Below are 14,075 nucleotides of genomic sequence, written 5' to 3'. Positions count from 1 at the left end.
GGTTCACCTGCCTACCTTTCGGCCTGTCCTCCGCCCCTTGGTGTTTCACCAAGGTAATGAAACCGGTTGTTGCTTGGCTCCGCAGCAGGGGTGTACGCATGATAATATATCTAGACGATATTCTTATCATGGCACAGACCCCGTCCCTTCTCCTCAGACATCTTTCCATGTCCATCAACCTTCTCTCGGGGCTGGGTTTTATCATAAATCAGGAGAAATCGTGCCTCACACCAGATACTTCGATAGAATTTCTGGGGTTCAGGATAGACTCCTCTTCCCTGATCCTTCATCTTCCCATATCCAAGGTCCGGTCGATTCGCAAGGAGCTGCGCCATGCTCTGCTTCGACCGCAATTGTCTCTTTGACACTTGGCACGACTAATAGGACTTCTGGCATCGTCCATACAAGCCATTTTTCCGGCCCCCTTGCATTACAGAGCCCTACAACGGCTCAAGATTGCCCACCTCCAGGCAGGAGCTGCCTATTCCGACATGATCATTCTGGACAGGGAGACGAAGGATGAGATTCAATGGTGGATCCAGAACCTATCGGTCTGGAATGGCAAAGCCCTATTCGGCCCTCTTCCAGATCTAGTTATAGAGTCGGACGCCAGCTTGCACGGATGGGGAGCGCACTGCAATGGGGTATCCACAGGAGGCCCCTGGTCCCCCGAGGAGGCTCGTCTCCATATCAATGGTCTGGAACTGCTAGCAGGGTCTTTAGCGATTCGCAGTTTCGCCAACGATACGGTCACAACCTGTATCAGACTACAGATGGACAATGTCTCCGCGGTCCGTTACGTCAACGGTATGGGAGGCACACACTCTTCAGTCCTGACCTACCTGGCGAAAGACTTTTGGGAATTCTGTCTCGACAGGGGTATCGTGGTGATTGCAGAACACCTCCCGGGTCTTCACAATGTGTTAGCGGACTGGAATTCACGATACATTTCGGATTCCAGCGATTGGAAGTTAGACGAGGGGATATTCCTAGCTTTGTCATCTCGGTGGGGTTCCCCCTCTGTGGATTTATTCGCGAACCATTTGAACACCCAGCTTCCCAGATTCTTCAGCTGGCGTCCAGATCCTCTGGAGGAAGCTGTGGACGCGTTCCTGCAACACTGGGGAGGAGCGTTAATGTACGCTTTTCCCCCATTTACTCTGATCCCGCGAGTTCTCCTGCAGGTTCAATACCAAGCAGCGGAACTCATTCTGGTCCTACCCCTCTGGAGGTCGCAGTCGTGGTTCCCGCTGGTTCTGGAACTATTGGTGGATTTCCCACTTCTCCTTCCGGACCAAATCTCCCTCTTACGGAGTCCGTCGGGGGAAGCCCATCCCCTTCCTCAAGCAGGTCTCCTCCGTCTGCTAGCTTGCAGGATCTCGGGTGTCCCAGCTCACTGTCTGGAGTTTCAAACACGACTATTTTCCTACTGGAGAGCGCATGGGCCCCCGGAACCAGACGGGCTTATCGTTCCGCCTGGGACGCTTGGGCTCGTTGGTGCGGAGGACACTCTCTGGATCCCTTTCGTGCCCCTGTAGCTTCTGTCTTATCTTTTTTGTCTTCTCTTTATGATTCAGGTAAGGCCTATCGCACAATTAACCTTTATAGGTCAGCAATTTCCTCTAGACACGAGGGTGTGGAGGGTTTCCCAGTGGGCCAACATCCTTTGGTGTGTCGCTTGCTCAAAGGCTCTCGCCTATCTCGTCCTCCCAGACCTCGTTTTTCTACAACTTGGGATGTAGAATTGGTGTTAAATTTCTTATCCTCTTGGTCTCCTAATGCTCAGCTATCCCTACGCCAATTATCAGTGAAATTAGCAACTTTGCTATGTCTAATTTCTTGTAAGAGGGTTTCGGATGTGCGCGCCCTAGACTACGATGCGCGGTCATTTATTCCGGAAGGTGTCCAATTTAACATCTCCAGACGTACTAAAACAGGTATACGTTTGGTATCCTATCCTTCCTTCCGTCAGCTCCCGCAACTTTGCCCAGTTGCTTGCTTACGGGAATACGAGTCTCGCACTTTGGCTCTGCGTTCTCCAGAATTTCCGCAGTTATTTATATCTTTTCGGAGACCTTATGCCCCCATCTCCAGTGTCACCTTATCACGCTGGGTCAAAGAGATTCTGGGTCTGGCAGGCGTTGATACTAATACCTTTACCGCCCATTCGGTTCGTAGTGCTTCCGCTACGTCCATGTCGGTTTCTGGAGCCCGTTTGGAAGATGTAATGCGCTTAGCAGATTGGTCCAGGGTATCCACATTTCGGGAATTTTATTTCCGTCCCATGTCACATGCATTCACTTCTGTTGTTTCTCAGCTTTAAACTTGCAATAGGAGCCTCCGTGTCTTGTCATAAAATTTCATGATTTTCCTATTCCATGACGTAAAGTCATGATTTTATTAAAGACACGGAGGCGAGTATTGCCCACCCTACCCTCCCTAACCTAGTTTGTAGGATGTTCGGATTGTATTATGTATCCTCGTCTTTCTTTCATCTCAGTTATTTAAGTGAGTTATAGTTAATTCTGTTTGGTGCATTCCTTTACCTTTTGATTCTACCGTTGCTGTGTGTTTCAATTCCACAGGTTGAGACGACGATTAATTTCCAGAGTTGGTTCCAAGAACAGGTCCCGTGTTGCTACGCCGTCAAGGTTCGTTTTCCTTTCTGTTGAAGGTGTTATCCTGTCTGCGTGGTCAAGAGTTTCGGTCTGAGATGGCCAGTTTCGCAAAGTTTACAGTTCGGAGCAGCTGTACAAAGAAAGAGGATGATCCCAGGGGCTGAGCCATTATATACTGGGATGGTGGGAGGAGTTTGGTTACTATGGTTTTCTTTTTGTGATTGACTGTTCATTCTTTGCTGCTATGGTAACAGTAAAGAGAGTTAATGCAATACTCGCCTCCGTGTCTTTAATAAAATCATGACTTTACGTCATGGAATAGGAAAATCATGAAATTCTCTGCTATGACATGAAGACTGATTCTCTGCTGACATGAAGCCAGATTCTCTGCTATGGGACCTCTCTCCTCTGCCTGGGTGCCTGGGCCTAAATATCTGACAATGGACTGTTCCAGTGGTGGGTGACGTGAAGCCTGATTCTCTGCTATGACATGAAGCATGATTCTCTGCTATGACATGAAGACTGATTCTCTGCTGACATGAAGCCAGATTCTATGTTATGGGACCTCTCTCCTCTGCCTGGGTTCCGGGGCCTAAATATCTGACAATGGACTGTTCCAGTTTTGGGTGACGTAAAGCCTGATTCTCTGCTGACATGAAGCCTGATTCTCTGCTATGGGACCTCTCTCCAATTGATATTGTTTAATTTTTATTTATTTTATTTTTATTTTAATTCATTTCCCTATCCACATTTGTTTGCAGGGGATTTAACTACATTGTGCTGCCTTTTGCAGCCCTCTAGCCCTTTCCTGGGCTGTTTTACAGCCTTTTTAGTGACGAAAAGTTCGGGTCCCCATTGACTTCAATGGGGTTCGGGTTCGGGACGAAGTTCGGGTCGGGTTCGGATCCCGAACCCGAACATTTCCGGAAAGTTCGGCCGAACTTCTCGAACCCGAACATCCAGGTGTTCGCTCAACTCTAAAGTTAAACATTCATTTCAACTGCGGAATAGATTGTGCTTCTTTTCAAATGGGGTCCTCAACATGGTTGAATTGTGGTAGCATGGCCGAGCGGTCTAAGGCACTGGATTAAGGCTCCAGTCTCTTCAGGGGCGTGTGTTCGAATCCCACTGCTGCCATCCTTGTGTTCTTTTGAATATCTTCTCGGAGGTAGTTTACGGGTTTTGCTTATCCACCGCAAAAAACAAAAAACTAAATTAAGGGAACGCTTAAATCACACATGGGATCTCCATGAATAAAAGCTTCAAGTTGAAAGTCTTTACTGGTATAAATTGTGTAATTGGTTGAGAACAAAGTCACGTACTGATGGTCAGTGGAAAGCAAACTCATCAACCCATGGAAGGCTGGGTTCCAAATCACCCCAAAAATCAAAGTAAAAAAATTCAAATCACAGGCGGTTCCAAATTGCGTGAATTTCATCACAGCAACTCATAATGTGACTCAGTAGTGTCTATGGGCCCTAAGTGTCTGTATGCACTCCCAACAATGTCTAAGCATGCTTCTGATGAGACAGCTGATGTTGTCCTGGGGGATCTCCTCCCAGACCTGAATTAAGGTATGAGTTGACTCCTGGAAGTTCTGTGGCGCTACTTTGGCTGCGTTGAGACAGAATGTTCCAGAGCGTCTCAACTGGATTCAGGGAAACGTGAGGGCCCGTCGCTGTTATCAATGCCTTCACCATCCAGGAACTGCCTACACACTTTGGCCCCATGCGGCTGGGCATTGTCCTGCAGCAGCTGGCACCCAGGACCCGCTGCACCAATGTAAGGTCTGACAGTGGATCTGAGGATTTCATCCCGGTACCTAACAGCAGTCAGGGAGAGAGTAATTGTCTGTGGCCAACACCAGCAAAAAAACATTCCCTTTTCGGAACTTGTCTTGCTGTTGCCTCTCCAGTGCGCACCTGTTGTCACTTTCATTTGCACTAAAGCAGGTGAAATGGATCCCTAATGACCTATGCTTCCTAACTGGACAGATTGATATTCTTGAAGTTTAAGTGACTTGGGGGTTTTACCGGGATGCTTAACTTTTTTTTGTAGCAGTGTATAATCCTGGATATGTCACGATTATCTGATCGGTGGAGGTCTGGACCATGGCATTACCTCTAATCACCAGTTTAATTAGGCCATGGTGCTCCACTGTTCCTGCTCCGTAGGTGAGTGACGTCACATACATCGGTCACATGGTGTATGACAGCTCAGTCCTATTCAAGGGAATGTCCCTGGGCTGCCATACCAAGCACAATCTGTAGGGTGAGAGAATGAACCATGCCAACATGGTTAACCCCCTCCCGATTTTACTATGCTTTACATAGGTTGTCGACTATTTAAGCGCAACGGGCCCCATAGCCCCCGGAGCCTGCTGTTTTAAACGTTGATCGCACACATTTTACCCTTCAGATGCTGTGGTCAAATGTGACCACAACAACTGGGAGCTTAAAGGGAACCTGTCACCAGGATTTTGTGTATAGAGCTGAGGACATGGGTTGTTAGATGGCCACTAGCACATCCGCAATACCCAGTCCCCATAGCTCTGTGTGCTTTTATTGTGTACAAAAAAACGATTTGATACTTATGCAAATTAACCTGAGATGAGTCCTGTCCCTGACTCCTCTCACATACAGGACTCATCTCAGGTTAATTTGCATATGTATCAAATAGTTTTTCTTTTACACAATGAAAGCACACAGAGCTATGGGAACTGGGTATTGCGGATGTGCTAGCGGCTAGAGTTGAGCGAACACCTGGATGTTCGGGTTCGAGAAGTTCGGCCGAACTTCCCGGAAATGTTCGGGTTCGGGATCCGAACCCGAACCGAACTTCGTCCCGAACCCGAACCCCATTGAAGTCAATGGGGACCCGAACTTTTGGGCACTAAAAAGGCTGTAAAACAGCCCAGGAAAGAGCTAGAGGGCTGCAAAAGACAGCAACATGTAGGTAAATCCCCAGCAAACAAATGTGGATAGGGAAATGAATTAAAATAAAAAAATAAAAAATGACCCAATATCAATTGGACAGAGGTCCCATAGCAGAGAATCTGGCTTCACGTCAGCAGAGAATCAGTCTCTTCATGCCATAGCAAAGAATCTGGCTTCATGTCAGCAGAGAATCAGTCTCTTCATGCCATAGCAGAGAATCTGGCTTCATGTCACCCACCACTGGAACAGGCCACTGTCACATATTTAGGCCCCGGCACCCAGACATAGGAGAGAGGTCTCGTAACAGAGAATCTGGCCTTATGTCAGCACAGAATCAGTCTTCATGTCATAGCAGAGAATCAGGCTTCACGTCACCCACCACTGGAACAGGCCACTGTCACATATTTAGGCCCCGGCACCCAGACAGAGGAGAGAGGTCCCGTAACAGAGAATCTGGCCTTATGTCAGCACAGAATCTGTCTTCATGTCATAGCAGAGAATCAGGGTTCACGTCACCCACCACTGGAACAGGCCACTGTCACACATTTAGGCCCAGGCACCCAGGCAGAGGAGAGAGGTCCCGTAACAGAGAATCTGGCCTTATGTCAGCGCAGAATCAGTCTTCATGTCATAGCAGAGAATCAGGCTTCACGTCACCCACCACTGGAACAGGCCACTGTCACACATTTAGGCCCAGGCACCCAGGCAGAGGAGAGAGGTCCCGTAACAGAGAATCTGGCCTTATGTCAGTGCAGAATCAGTCTTCATGTCATAGCAGAGAATCAGGCTTCACGTCACCCACCACTGGAACAGGCCACTGTCACACATTTAGGCCCAGGCACCCAGGCAGAGGAGAGAGGTCCCGTAACAGAGAATCTGGCCTTATGTCAGCACAGAATCTGACTTCATGTCATAGCAGAGAATCAGGCTTCACGTCACCCACAACTAGAACAGGCCACTGTCACACATTTAGGCCCAGGCACCCAGGCAGAGGAGAGAGGTCCCGTAACAGAGAATCTGGCCTTATGTCAGCGCAGAATCAGTCTTCATGTCATAGCAGAGAATCAGGCTTCACGTCACCCACCACTGGAACAGGCCACTGTCACACATTTAGGCCCAGGCACCCAGGCAGAGGAGAGAGGTCCCGTAACAGAGAATCTGGCCTTATGTCAGCACAGAATCTGTCTTCATGTCATAGCAGAGAATCAGGCTTCACGTCACCCACCACTGGAACAGGCCACTGTCACACATTTAGGCCCAGGCACCCAGGCAGAGGAGAGAGGTCCCGTAACAGAGAATCTGGCCTTATGTCAGCACAGAATCTGACTTCATGTCATAGCAGAGAATCAGGCTTCACGTCACCCACAACAAGAACAGGCCACTGTCACACATTTAGGCCCAGGCACCCAGGCAGAGGAGAGAGGTCCCGTAACAGAGAATCTGGCCTTATGTCAGCGCAGAATCAGTCTTCATGTCATAGCAGAGAATCAGGCTTCACGTCACCCACCACTGGAACAGGCCACTGTCACACATTTAGGCCCAGGCACCCAGGCAGAGGAGAGAGGTCCCGTAACAGAGAATCTGGCCTTATGTCAGCACAGAATCTGTCTTCATGTCATAGCAGAGAATCAGGCTTCACGTCACCCACCACTGGAACAGGCCACTGTCACATATTTAGGCCCAGGCACCCAGGCAGAGGAGAGAGGTCCCGTAACAGAGAATCTGGCCTTATGTCAGCGCAGAATCAGTCTTCATGTCATAGCAGAGAATCAGGCTTCACGTCACCCACCACTGGAACAGGCCACTGTCACACATTTAGGCCCAGGCACCCAGGCAGAGGAGAGAGGTCCCGTAACAGAGAATCTTGCCTTATGTCAGCGCAGAATCAGTCTTCATGTCATAGCAGAGAATCAGGCTTCACGTCACCCACCACTGGAACAGGCCACTGTCACACATTTAGGCCCAGGCACCCAGGCAGAGGAGAGAGGTCGCGTAACAGAGAATCTGGCTTCATGTCAGCACAGAATAAGTCTTCATGTCATAGCAGAGAATCAGGCTTCACGTCACCCACCACTGGAACAGGCCACTGTCACACATTTAGGCCCAGGCACCCAGACAGAGGAGAGGTTCATTCAACTTTGGGTTGCCCCGCAATATAATGGTAAAATGAAATTAAAAATAGTATTGAATGAGGAAGTGCCCTGGAGTAGAATAATATATTGTTAAGGGGAGGTAGTTAATATCTAATCTGCACAAGGGATGGACAGGTCCTGTGGGATCCATGCCTGGTTCATTTTTATGAACGTCAGCTTGTCCACATTGGCTGTAGACAGGCGGCTGCGTTTGTCTGTAATGATGCCCCCTGCCGTGCTGAATACACGTTCAGACAAAAGACAAAACGCTGGCCGCCGGGCAGGCCAGCACCTCCAAGACATAAAAGGATAGCTCTGGCCACGTGGACAATTTGGAGACCCAGAAGTTGAATGGGGCCGAACCATCAGTCAGTACGTGGAGGGGTGTGCACAGGTACTGTTCCACCATGTTAGTGAAATGTTGCCTCCTGCTAACACGTTCCGTATCAGGTGGTGGTGCAGTTAGCTGTGGCGTGTTGACAAAACTTTTCCACATCTCTGCCATGCTATCCCTGCCCTCAGAGGAGCTGGCCGTGACACAGCTGCGTTGGCGACCTCTTGCTCCTCCTCTGCCTTTGCCTTGGGCTTCCACTGGTTCCCCTGTGACATTTGGGAATGCTCTCAGTAGCGCGTCTACCAACGTGCGCTTGTACTCGCACATCTTCCTATCACGCTCCAGTGTAGGAAGTAAGGTGGGCACATTGTCTTTGTACCGGGGATCCAGCAGGGTGGCAACCCAGTAGTCCGCACACGTTAAAATGTGGGCAACTCTGCTGTCGTTGCGCAGGCACTGCAGCATGTAGTCGCTCATGTGTGCCAGGCTGCCCAGAGGTAAGGACAAGCTGTCCTCTGTGGGAGGCGTATCGTCATCGTCCTGTGTTTCCCCCCAGCCACGCACCAGTGATGGGCCCGAGCTGCTTTGGGTGCCACCCCGCTGTGAACATGCTTCATCCTCATCCTCCTCCACCTCCTCCTCATCCTCGTCCTCCTCGTCCTCCAGTAGTGGGCCCTGTCTGGCCACATTTGTACCTGGCCTCTGGTGTTGCAAAAACCTCCCTCTGAGTCACTTCGAAGAGACTGGCCTGAAAGTGCTAAAAATGACCCCTCTTCCTCCTCTTCCTCCTGGGCCACCTCCTCTTCCATCATCGCCCTAAGTGTTTTCTCAAGGAGACATAGAAGTGGTATTGTAACGCTGATAACGGCGTCATCGCCACTGGCCATGTTGGTGGAGTACTCGAAACAACGCAACAGGGCACACAGGTCTCGCATGGAGGCCCAGTCATTGGTGGTGAAGTGTGTCTGATCCGCAGTGCGACTGACCCGTGCGTGCTGCAGCTGAAACTCCACTTTGGCCTGCTGCTGCTCGCACAGTCTGTCCAGCATATGCAAGGTGGAGTTCCACCTGGTGGGTACGTCGCATATGAGGCGGTGAGCGGGAAGGCCGAAGTTACGCTGTAGCGCAGACAGGCGAGCAGCGGCAGGGTGTGAACGCCGGAAGCGCGAACAGACGGCCCGCACTTTATGCAGCAGCTCTGACATGTCGGGGTAGTTGCGAATGAACTTCTGCACCACCAAATTCAGCACATGCGCCAGGCAAGGGATGTGCGTCAAACCGGCTAGTCCCAGAGCTGCAACGAGATTTCGCCCATTATCGCACACCACCAGGCCGGGCTTGAGGCTCACCGGCAGCAACCACTCGTCGGTCTGTTGTTCTATACCCCGCCACAACTCCTGTGCGGTGTGGGGCCTGTCCCCCAAACATATGAGTTTCAGAATGGCCTGCTGACATTTACCCCGGGCTGTGATGAAGTTGGTGGTGAAGGTGTGTGGCTGACTGGATGAGCAGGTGGAAGAAGAGGAGGAGGAAGCTGAGTAGGAGGAGGAGGAGACAGGAGGCAAAGAATGTTGCTCTTCGATCCTTGGCGGCGGAAGGACGTGCGCCAAACAGCTCTCCGCCTGGGGTCCAGCCGCCACTACATTTACCCAGTGTGCAGTTAGGGAGATATAGCGTCCCTGGTCGTGCCTACTGGTCCACGTATCTGTGGTTAGGTGGACCTTGCCACAGATGGCGTTGCGCAGTGCACACTTGATTTTATCGGACACTTGTTTGTGCAGGGAAGGCACGGCTCTCTTGGAGAAGTAGTGGCGGCTGGGAACAACATACTGTGGGACAGCAAGTGACATGAGCTGTTTAAAGCTGTGTGTGTCCACCAGCCTAAATGACAGCATTTCATAGGCCAGTAGTTTAAAAATGCTGGCATTCAGGGCCAGGGATCGAGGGGGGCTAGGTGGGAATTTACGCTTTCTCTCAAATGTTTGTGAGATGGAGAGCTGAACGCTGCCGTGTGACATGGTTGAGATGCTTGGTGACGCAGGTGGTGGTGTTGGTGGTACATCCCATGTTTGCTGGGCGGCAGGTGCCAACGTTCCTCCAGAGGCAGAGGAAGAGGCCGAGGCGGCGGCAGCAGCAGCAGAAGAGGCCGAGGCGGCGGCAGCAGCAGAAGAGGCCGAGGCGGCAGCAGCAGAAGAGGTAGCAGGGGGAGCCTGAGTGACTTCCTTGTTTTTAAGGTGTTTACTCCACTGCAGTTCATGCTTTGCATGCAGGTGCCTGGTCATGCAGGTTGTGCTAAGGTTCAGAACGTTAATGCCTCGCTTCAGGCTCTGATGGCACAGCGTGCAAACCACTCGGGTCTTGTCATCAGCACATTGTTTGAAGAAGTGCCATGCCAGGGAACTCCTTGAAGCTGCCTTTGGGGTGCTCGGTCCCAGATGGCGGCGGTCAGTAGCAGGCGGAGTCTCTTGGCGGCGGGTGTTCTGATTTTGCCCACTGCTCCCTCTTTTGCTACGATGTTGGCTCGGTCTCACCACTGCCTCTTCCTCCGAACTGTGAAAGTCAGTGGCACGACCTTCATTCCATGTGGGGTCTAGGACCTCATCGTCCCCTGCATCGTCTTCCACCCAGTCTTGATCCCTGACCTCCTGTTCAGTCTGCACACTGCAGAAAGACGCAGCAGTTGGCACCTGTGTTACGTCATCATCAGAGACGTGCTGAGGTGGTATTCCCATGTCCTCATCATCAGGAAAAATAAGTGGTTGTGCGTTAGTGCATTCTATCTCTTCCACCCCTGGGGAAGGGCTAGGTGGATGCCCTTGGGAAACCCTGGCAGCAGAGTCTTCAAACAGCATAAGAGACTGCTGCATAACTTGAGGCTCAGACAGTTTCCCTGATATGCATGGGGGTGATGTGACAGACCGATGGGCTTGGTTTTCATGCGCCATCTGTGCCCTTTCTGCAGAAGACTGGGTGGGAGATAATGTGAACGTGCTGGATCCACTGTCGGCCACCCAATTGACTAATGCCTGTACCTGCTCAGGCCTTACCATCCTTAGAACGGCATTGGGCCCCACCAAATATCGCTGTAAATTCTGCTGGCTACTGGGACCTGAGGTAGTTGGTTCACTAGGACGTGAGGCTGTGGCAGAACGGCCACGTCCTCTCCCAGCACCAGAGGATCCACTAACACCACCACGACCATGTCTACGTCCGCGTACGTGTCTCTTATTAGATGTTTTCCTCATTGTTCCCGTTCACCACAATTTTGAGAATGGCAAATTTGGGAATAGTTTTTCAACCCAGAACAAAAAGTGTGCTTTTACGGTCACTACAAATAACTTGACCAGCTAAAACAGTACAGATTTGGTTGAATAGAAATGTCAGGCCTGGTTTTTTTTGCGCTGTGTGACAGGTATAGGTTTAATCACAGAATTAGACTTCTATCTGCACGGTAGCGTGTGTCTTAGGTTTTTATGAATGACACTATCAGCACCGTCAATGTAAGATATCCTTTTTGGGATAGATTTCAAGTAGGCCTCATATACCAGAAACTAGTTATTTTGAGAATGGCAAATTTGGGAATAGTTTTTTAACCCAGAACAAAAAGTGTGCTTTTACGGTCACTACAAATAACTTGACTAGCTAAAACAGTACAGATTTGGTTGAATAGAAATGTCAGGCCTGTTTTTTTTTGCGCTGTTTGACAGTTATAGGTTTAATCACAGAATTAGACTTCTATCTGCACGGTAGCGTGTGTCTTAGGTTTTTATGAATTACACTATCAGCACCTTCAATGTAAGATATCCTTTTTGGGATAGATATCAAGTAGGCCTCATATACCAGAAACTAGTTATTTTGAGAATGGCAAATTTGGGAATAGTTTTTCAACCCTTAACAAAAAGTGTGCTTTTACGGTCACTACAAATAACTTGACCAGCTAAAACAGTACAGATTTGGTTGAATAGAAATGTCAGGCCTGTTTTTTTTTGCGCTGTGTGACAGGTATAGGTTTAATCACAGAATTAGACTTCTATCTGCACGGTAGCGTGTGTCTTAGGTTTTTCTGAATGACACTATCAGCACCTTCAATGTAAGATATCCTTTTTGGGATAGATTTCAAGTAGGCCTCATATACCAGAAACTAGTTATTTTGAGAATGGCAAATTTGGGAATAGTTTTTCAACCCAGAACAAAAAGTGTGCTTTTACGGTCACTACAAATAACTTGACCAGCTAAAACAGTACAGATTTGGTTGAATAGAAATGTCAGGCCTGTTTTTTTTTGCGCTGTTTGACAGTTATAGGTTTAATCACAGAATTAGACTTCTATCTGCACGGTAGCGTGTGTCTTAGGTTTTTCTGAATGACACTATCAGCACCTTCAATGTAAGATATCCTTTTTGGGATAGATATCAAGTAGGCCTCATATACCAGAAACTAGTTATTTTGAGAATGGCAAATTTGGGAATAGTTTTTCAACCCTTAACAAAAAGTGTGCTTTTACGGTCACTACAAATAACTTGACCAGCTAAAACAGTACAGATTTGGTTGAATAGAAATGTCAGGCCTGGTTTTTTTTGCGCTGTGTGACAGGTATAGGTTTAATCACAGAATTAGACTTCTATCTGCACGGTAGCGTGTGTCTTAGGTTTTTCTGAATGACACTATCAGCACCTTCAATGTAAGATATCCTTTTTGGGATAGATTTCAAGTAGGCCTCATATACCAGAAACTAGTTATTTTGAGAATGGCAAATTTGGGAATAGTTTTTCAACCCAGAACAAAAAGTGTGCTTTTACGGTCACTACAAATAACTTGACCAGCTAAAACAGTACAGATTTGGTTGAATAGAAATGTCAGGTCTATTTTTTAGGCGCTGGGTGACAGGCTCAACTTGCCCCTGATGTAGTATATGGCCAAAAAATAACCACACTATTGATGGTTAAATGCACTTTGGTGACACAGGCTCAGCCTGCACCAGATGTAGTATATGGCCAAAAAATAACCAGACTGTTGATGGTTAAATGCACTTCGGTGACACAGGCTCAGCCTGCAGCTGATGTAGTATATGGCCAAAAAATAACCAGACTGTTGATGGTTAAATGCACTTGAGTGACACAGGCTCAGCCTGCAGCTGATGTAGGATATAGCACAAAATAACCACACTATTAATGGTTAAATACACTTGGTGATAGCTTGTGCTGGCGCACCACAAGTCACAAAATGGCCGCCGATCACCCCAGAAAAAAGTGATCTAAAAACGCTCTGGGCAGCCTCAAAAAAGTGAGCAAGTCGATATTAGCACTTCAATGATCCACAGCTGCAGATCGATCACAGAATGAAGTCTTTTGGAGGAGTTAATCTGCCTAATCTCGCCCTAACGTCGCAGCTGCAACCTCTCCCTATGCTTGAATCAGCAGAGTGACGTGCAGCGCTACGTGACCCAAGCTTATATAGAGGCTGGGTCACATGCTGCACTGGCCAATCACAGCCATGCCAATAGTAGGCAAGGCTGTGATGGCCTCTTGGGGCAAGTAGTATGACGCTTGTTGATTGGCTTTCAAAAAGCGCCAAGAAAGCGACGAACACCGAACCCGAACCCGGACTTTTACGAAAATGTTCGGGTTCGGGTCCGTGTCACGGACACCCCAAAATTCGGTACGAACCCGAACTATACAGTTCGGGTTCGCTCATCCCTACTAGCGGCCATCTAGCAACCCATGTCCTTGGCTCTATACACAAAATCCTGGTGACAGGTTCCCTTTAAAGGATTGGATCGGAGTCGGATGGTGTGTGTTGCAGCTTCTGACTCCTGAATAATCCAAGGCTTCCGCAGCTATGTTCCTGTGATCAGGGCTGGCCTTAGGTGTTCAGGCGCCCTGTGCGAGCTAATCTTGTGGCGCCCCCCCCCGGTTCACCTAAACATACACAAAGAGGAAAACAATCTTTGTAACAAACATTTTTTTTAATTACAGATAATTTAAGTGCAAGTGCAAACAAGTACAATCATACCCAGTGTCATCCATAGCCAGTCTCCTGCCCCCCTTAATTATACC

At 48.9% G+C, this 14,075-nt stretch overlaps 1 non-coding gene across 1 annotated transcript; it reads left to right on the top strand.

Annotated features, from left to right (window-relative positions):
- The first annotated feature begins 3,673 nt into the window (after positions 1-3,673).
- TRNAL-AAG lies at positions 3,674-3,755 on the top strand. The gene has a single exon. It is a non-coding gene; the product is annotated as a tRNA-Leu (tRNA).
- The last annotated feature ends 10,320 nt before the right edge of the window (positions 3,756-14,075 follow it).

Source organism: Bufo bufo, chromosome 6 (genome assembly GCF_905171765.1).
Source record: "Bufo bufo chromosome 6, aBufBuf1.1, whole genome shotgun sequence".
In the NCBI taxonomy this organism is placed as follows: domain Eukaryota; kingdom Metazoa; phylum Chordata; class Amphibia; order Anura; family Bufonidae; genus Bufo; species Bufo bufo.
The sequence above is the reverse complement of the archived record's forward strand: the minus strand, read 5'-3'. Positions and strand labels throughout refer to the sequence as shown.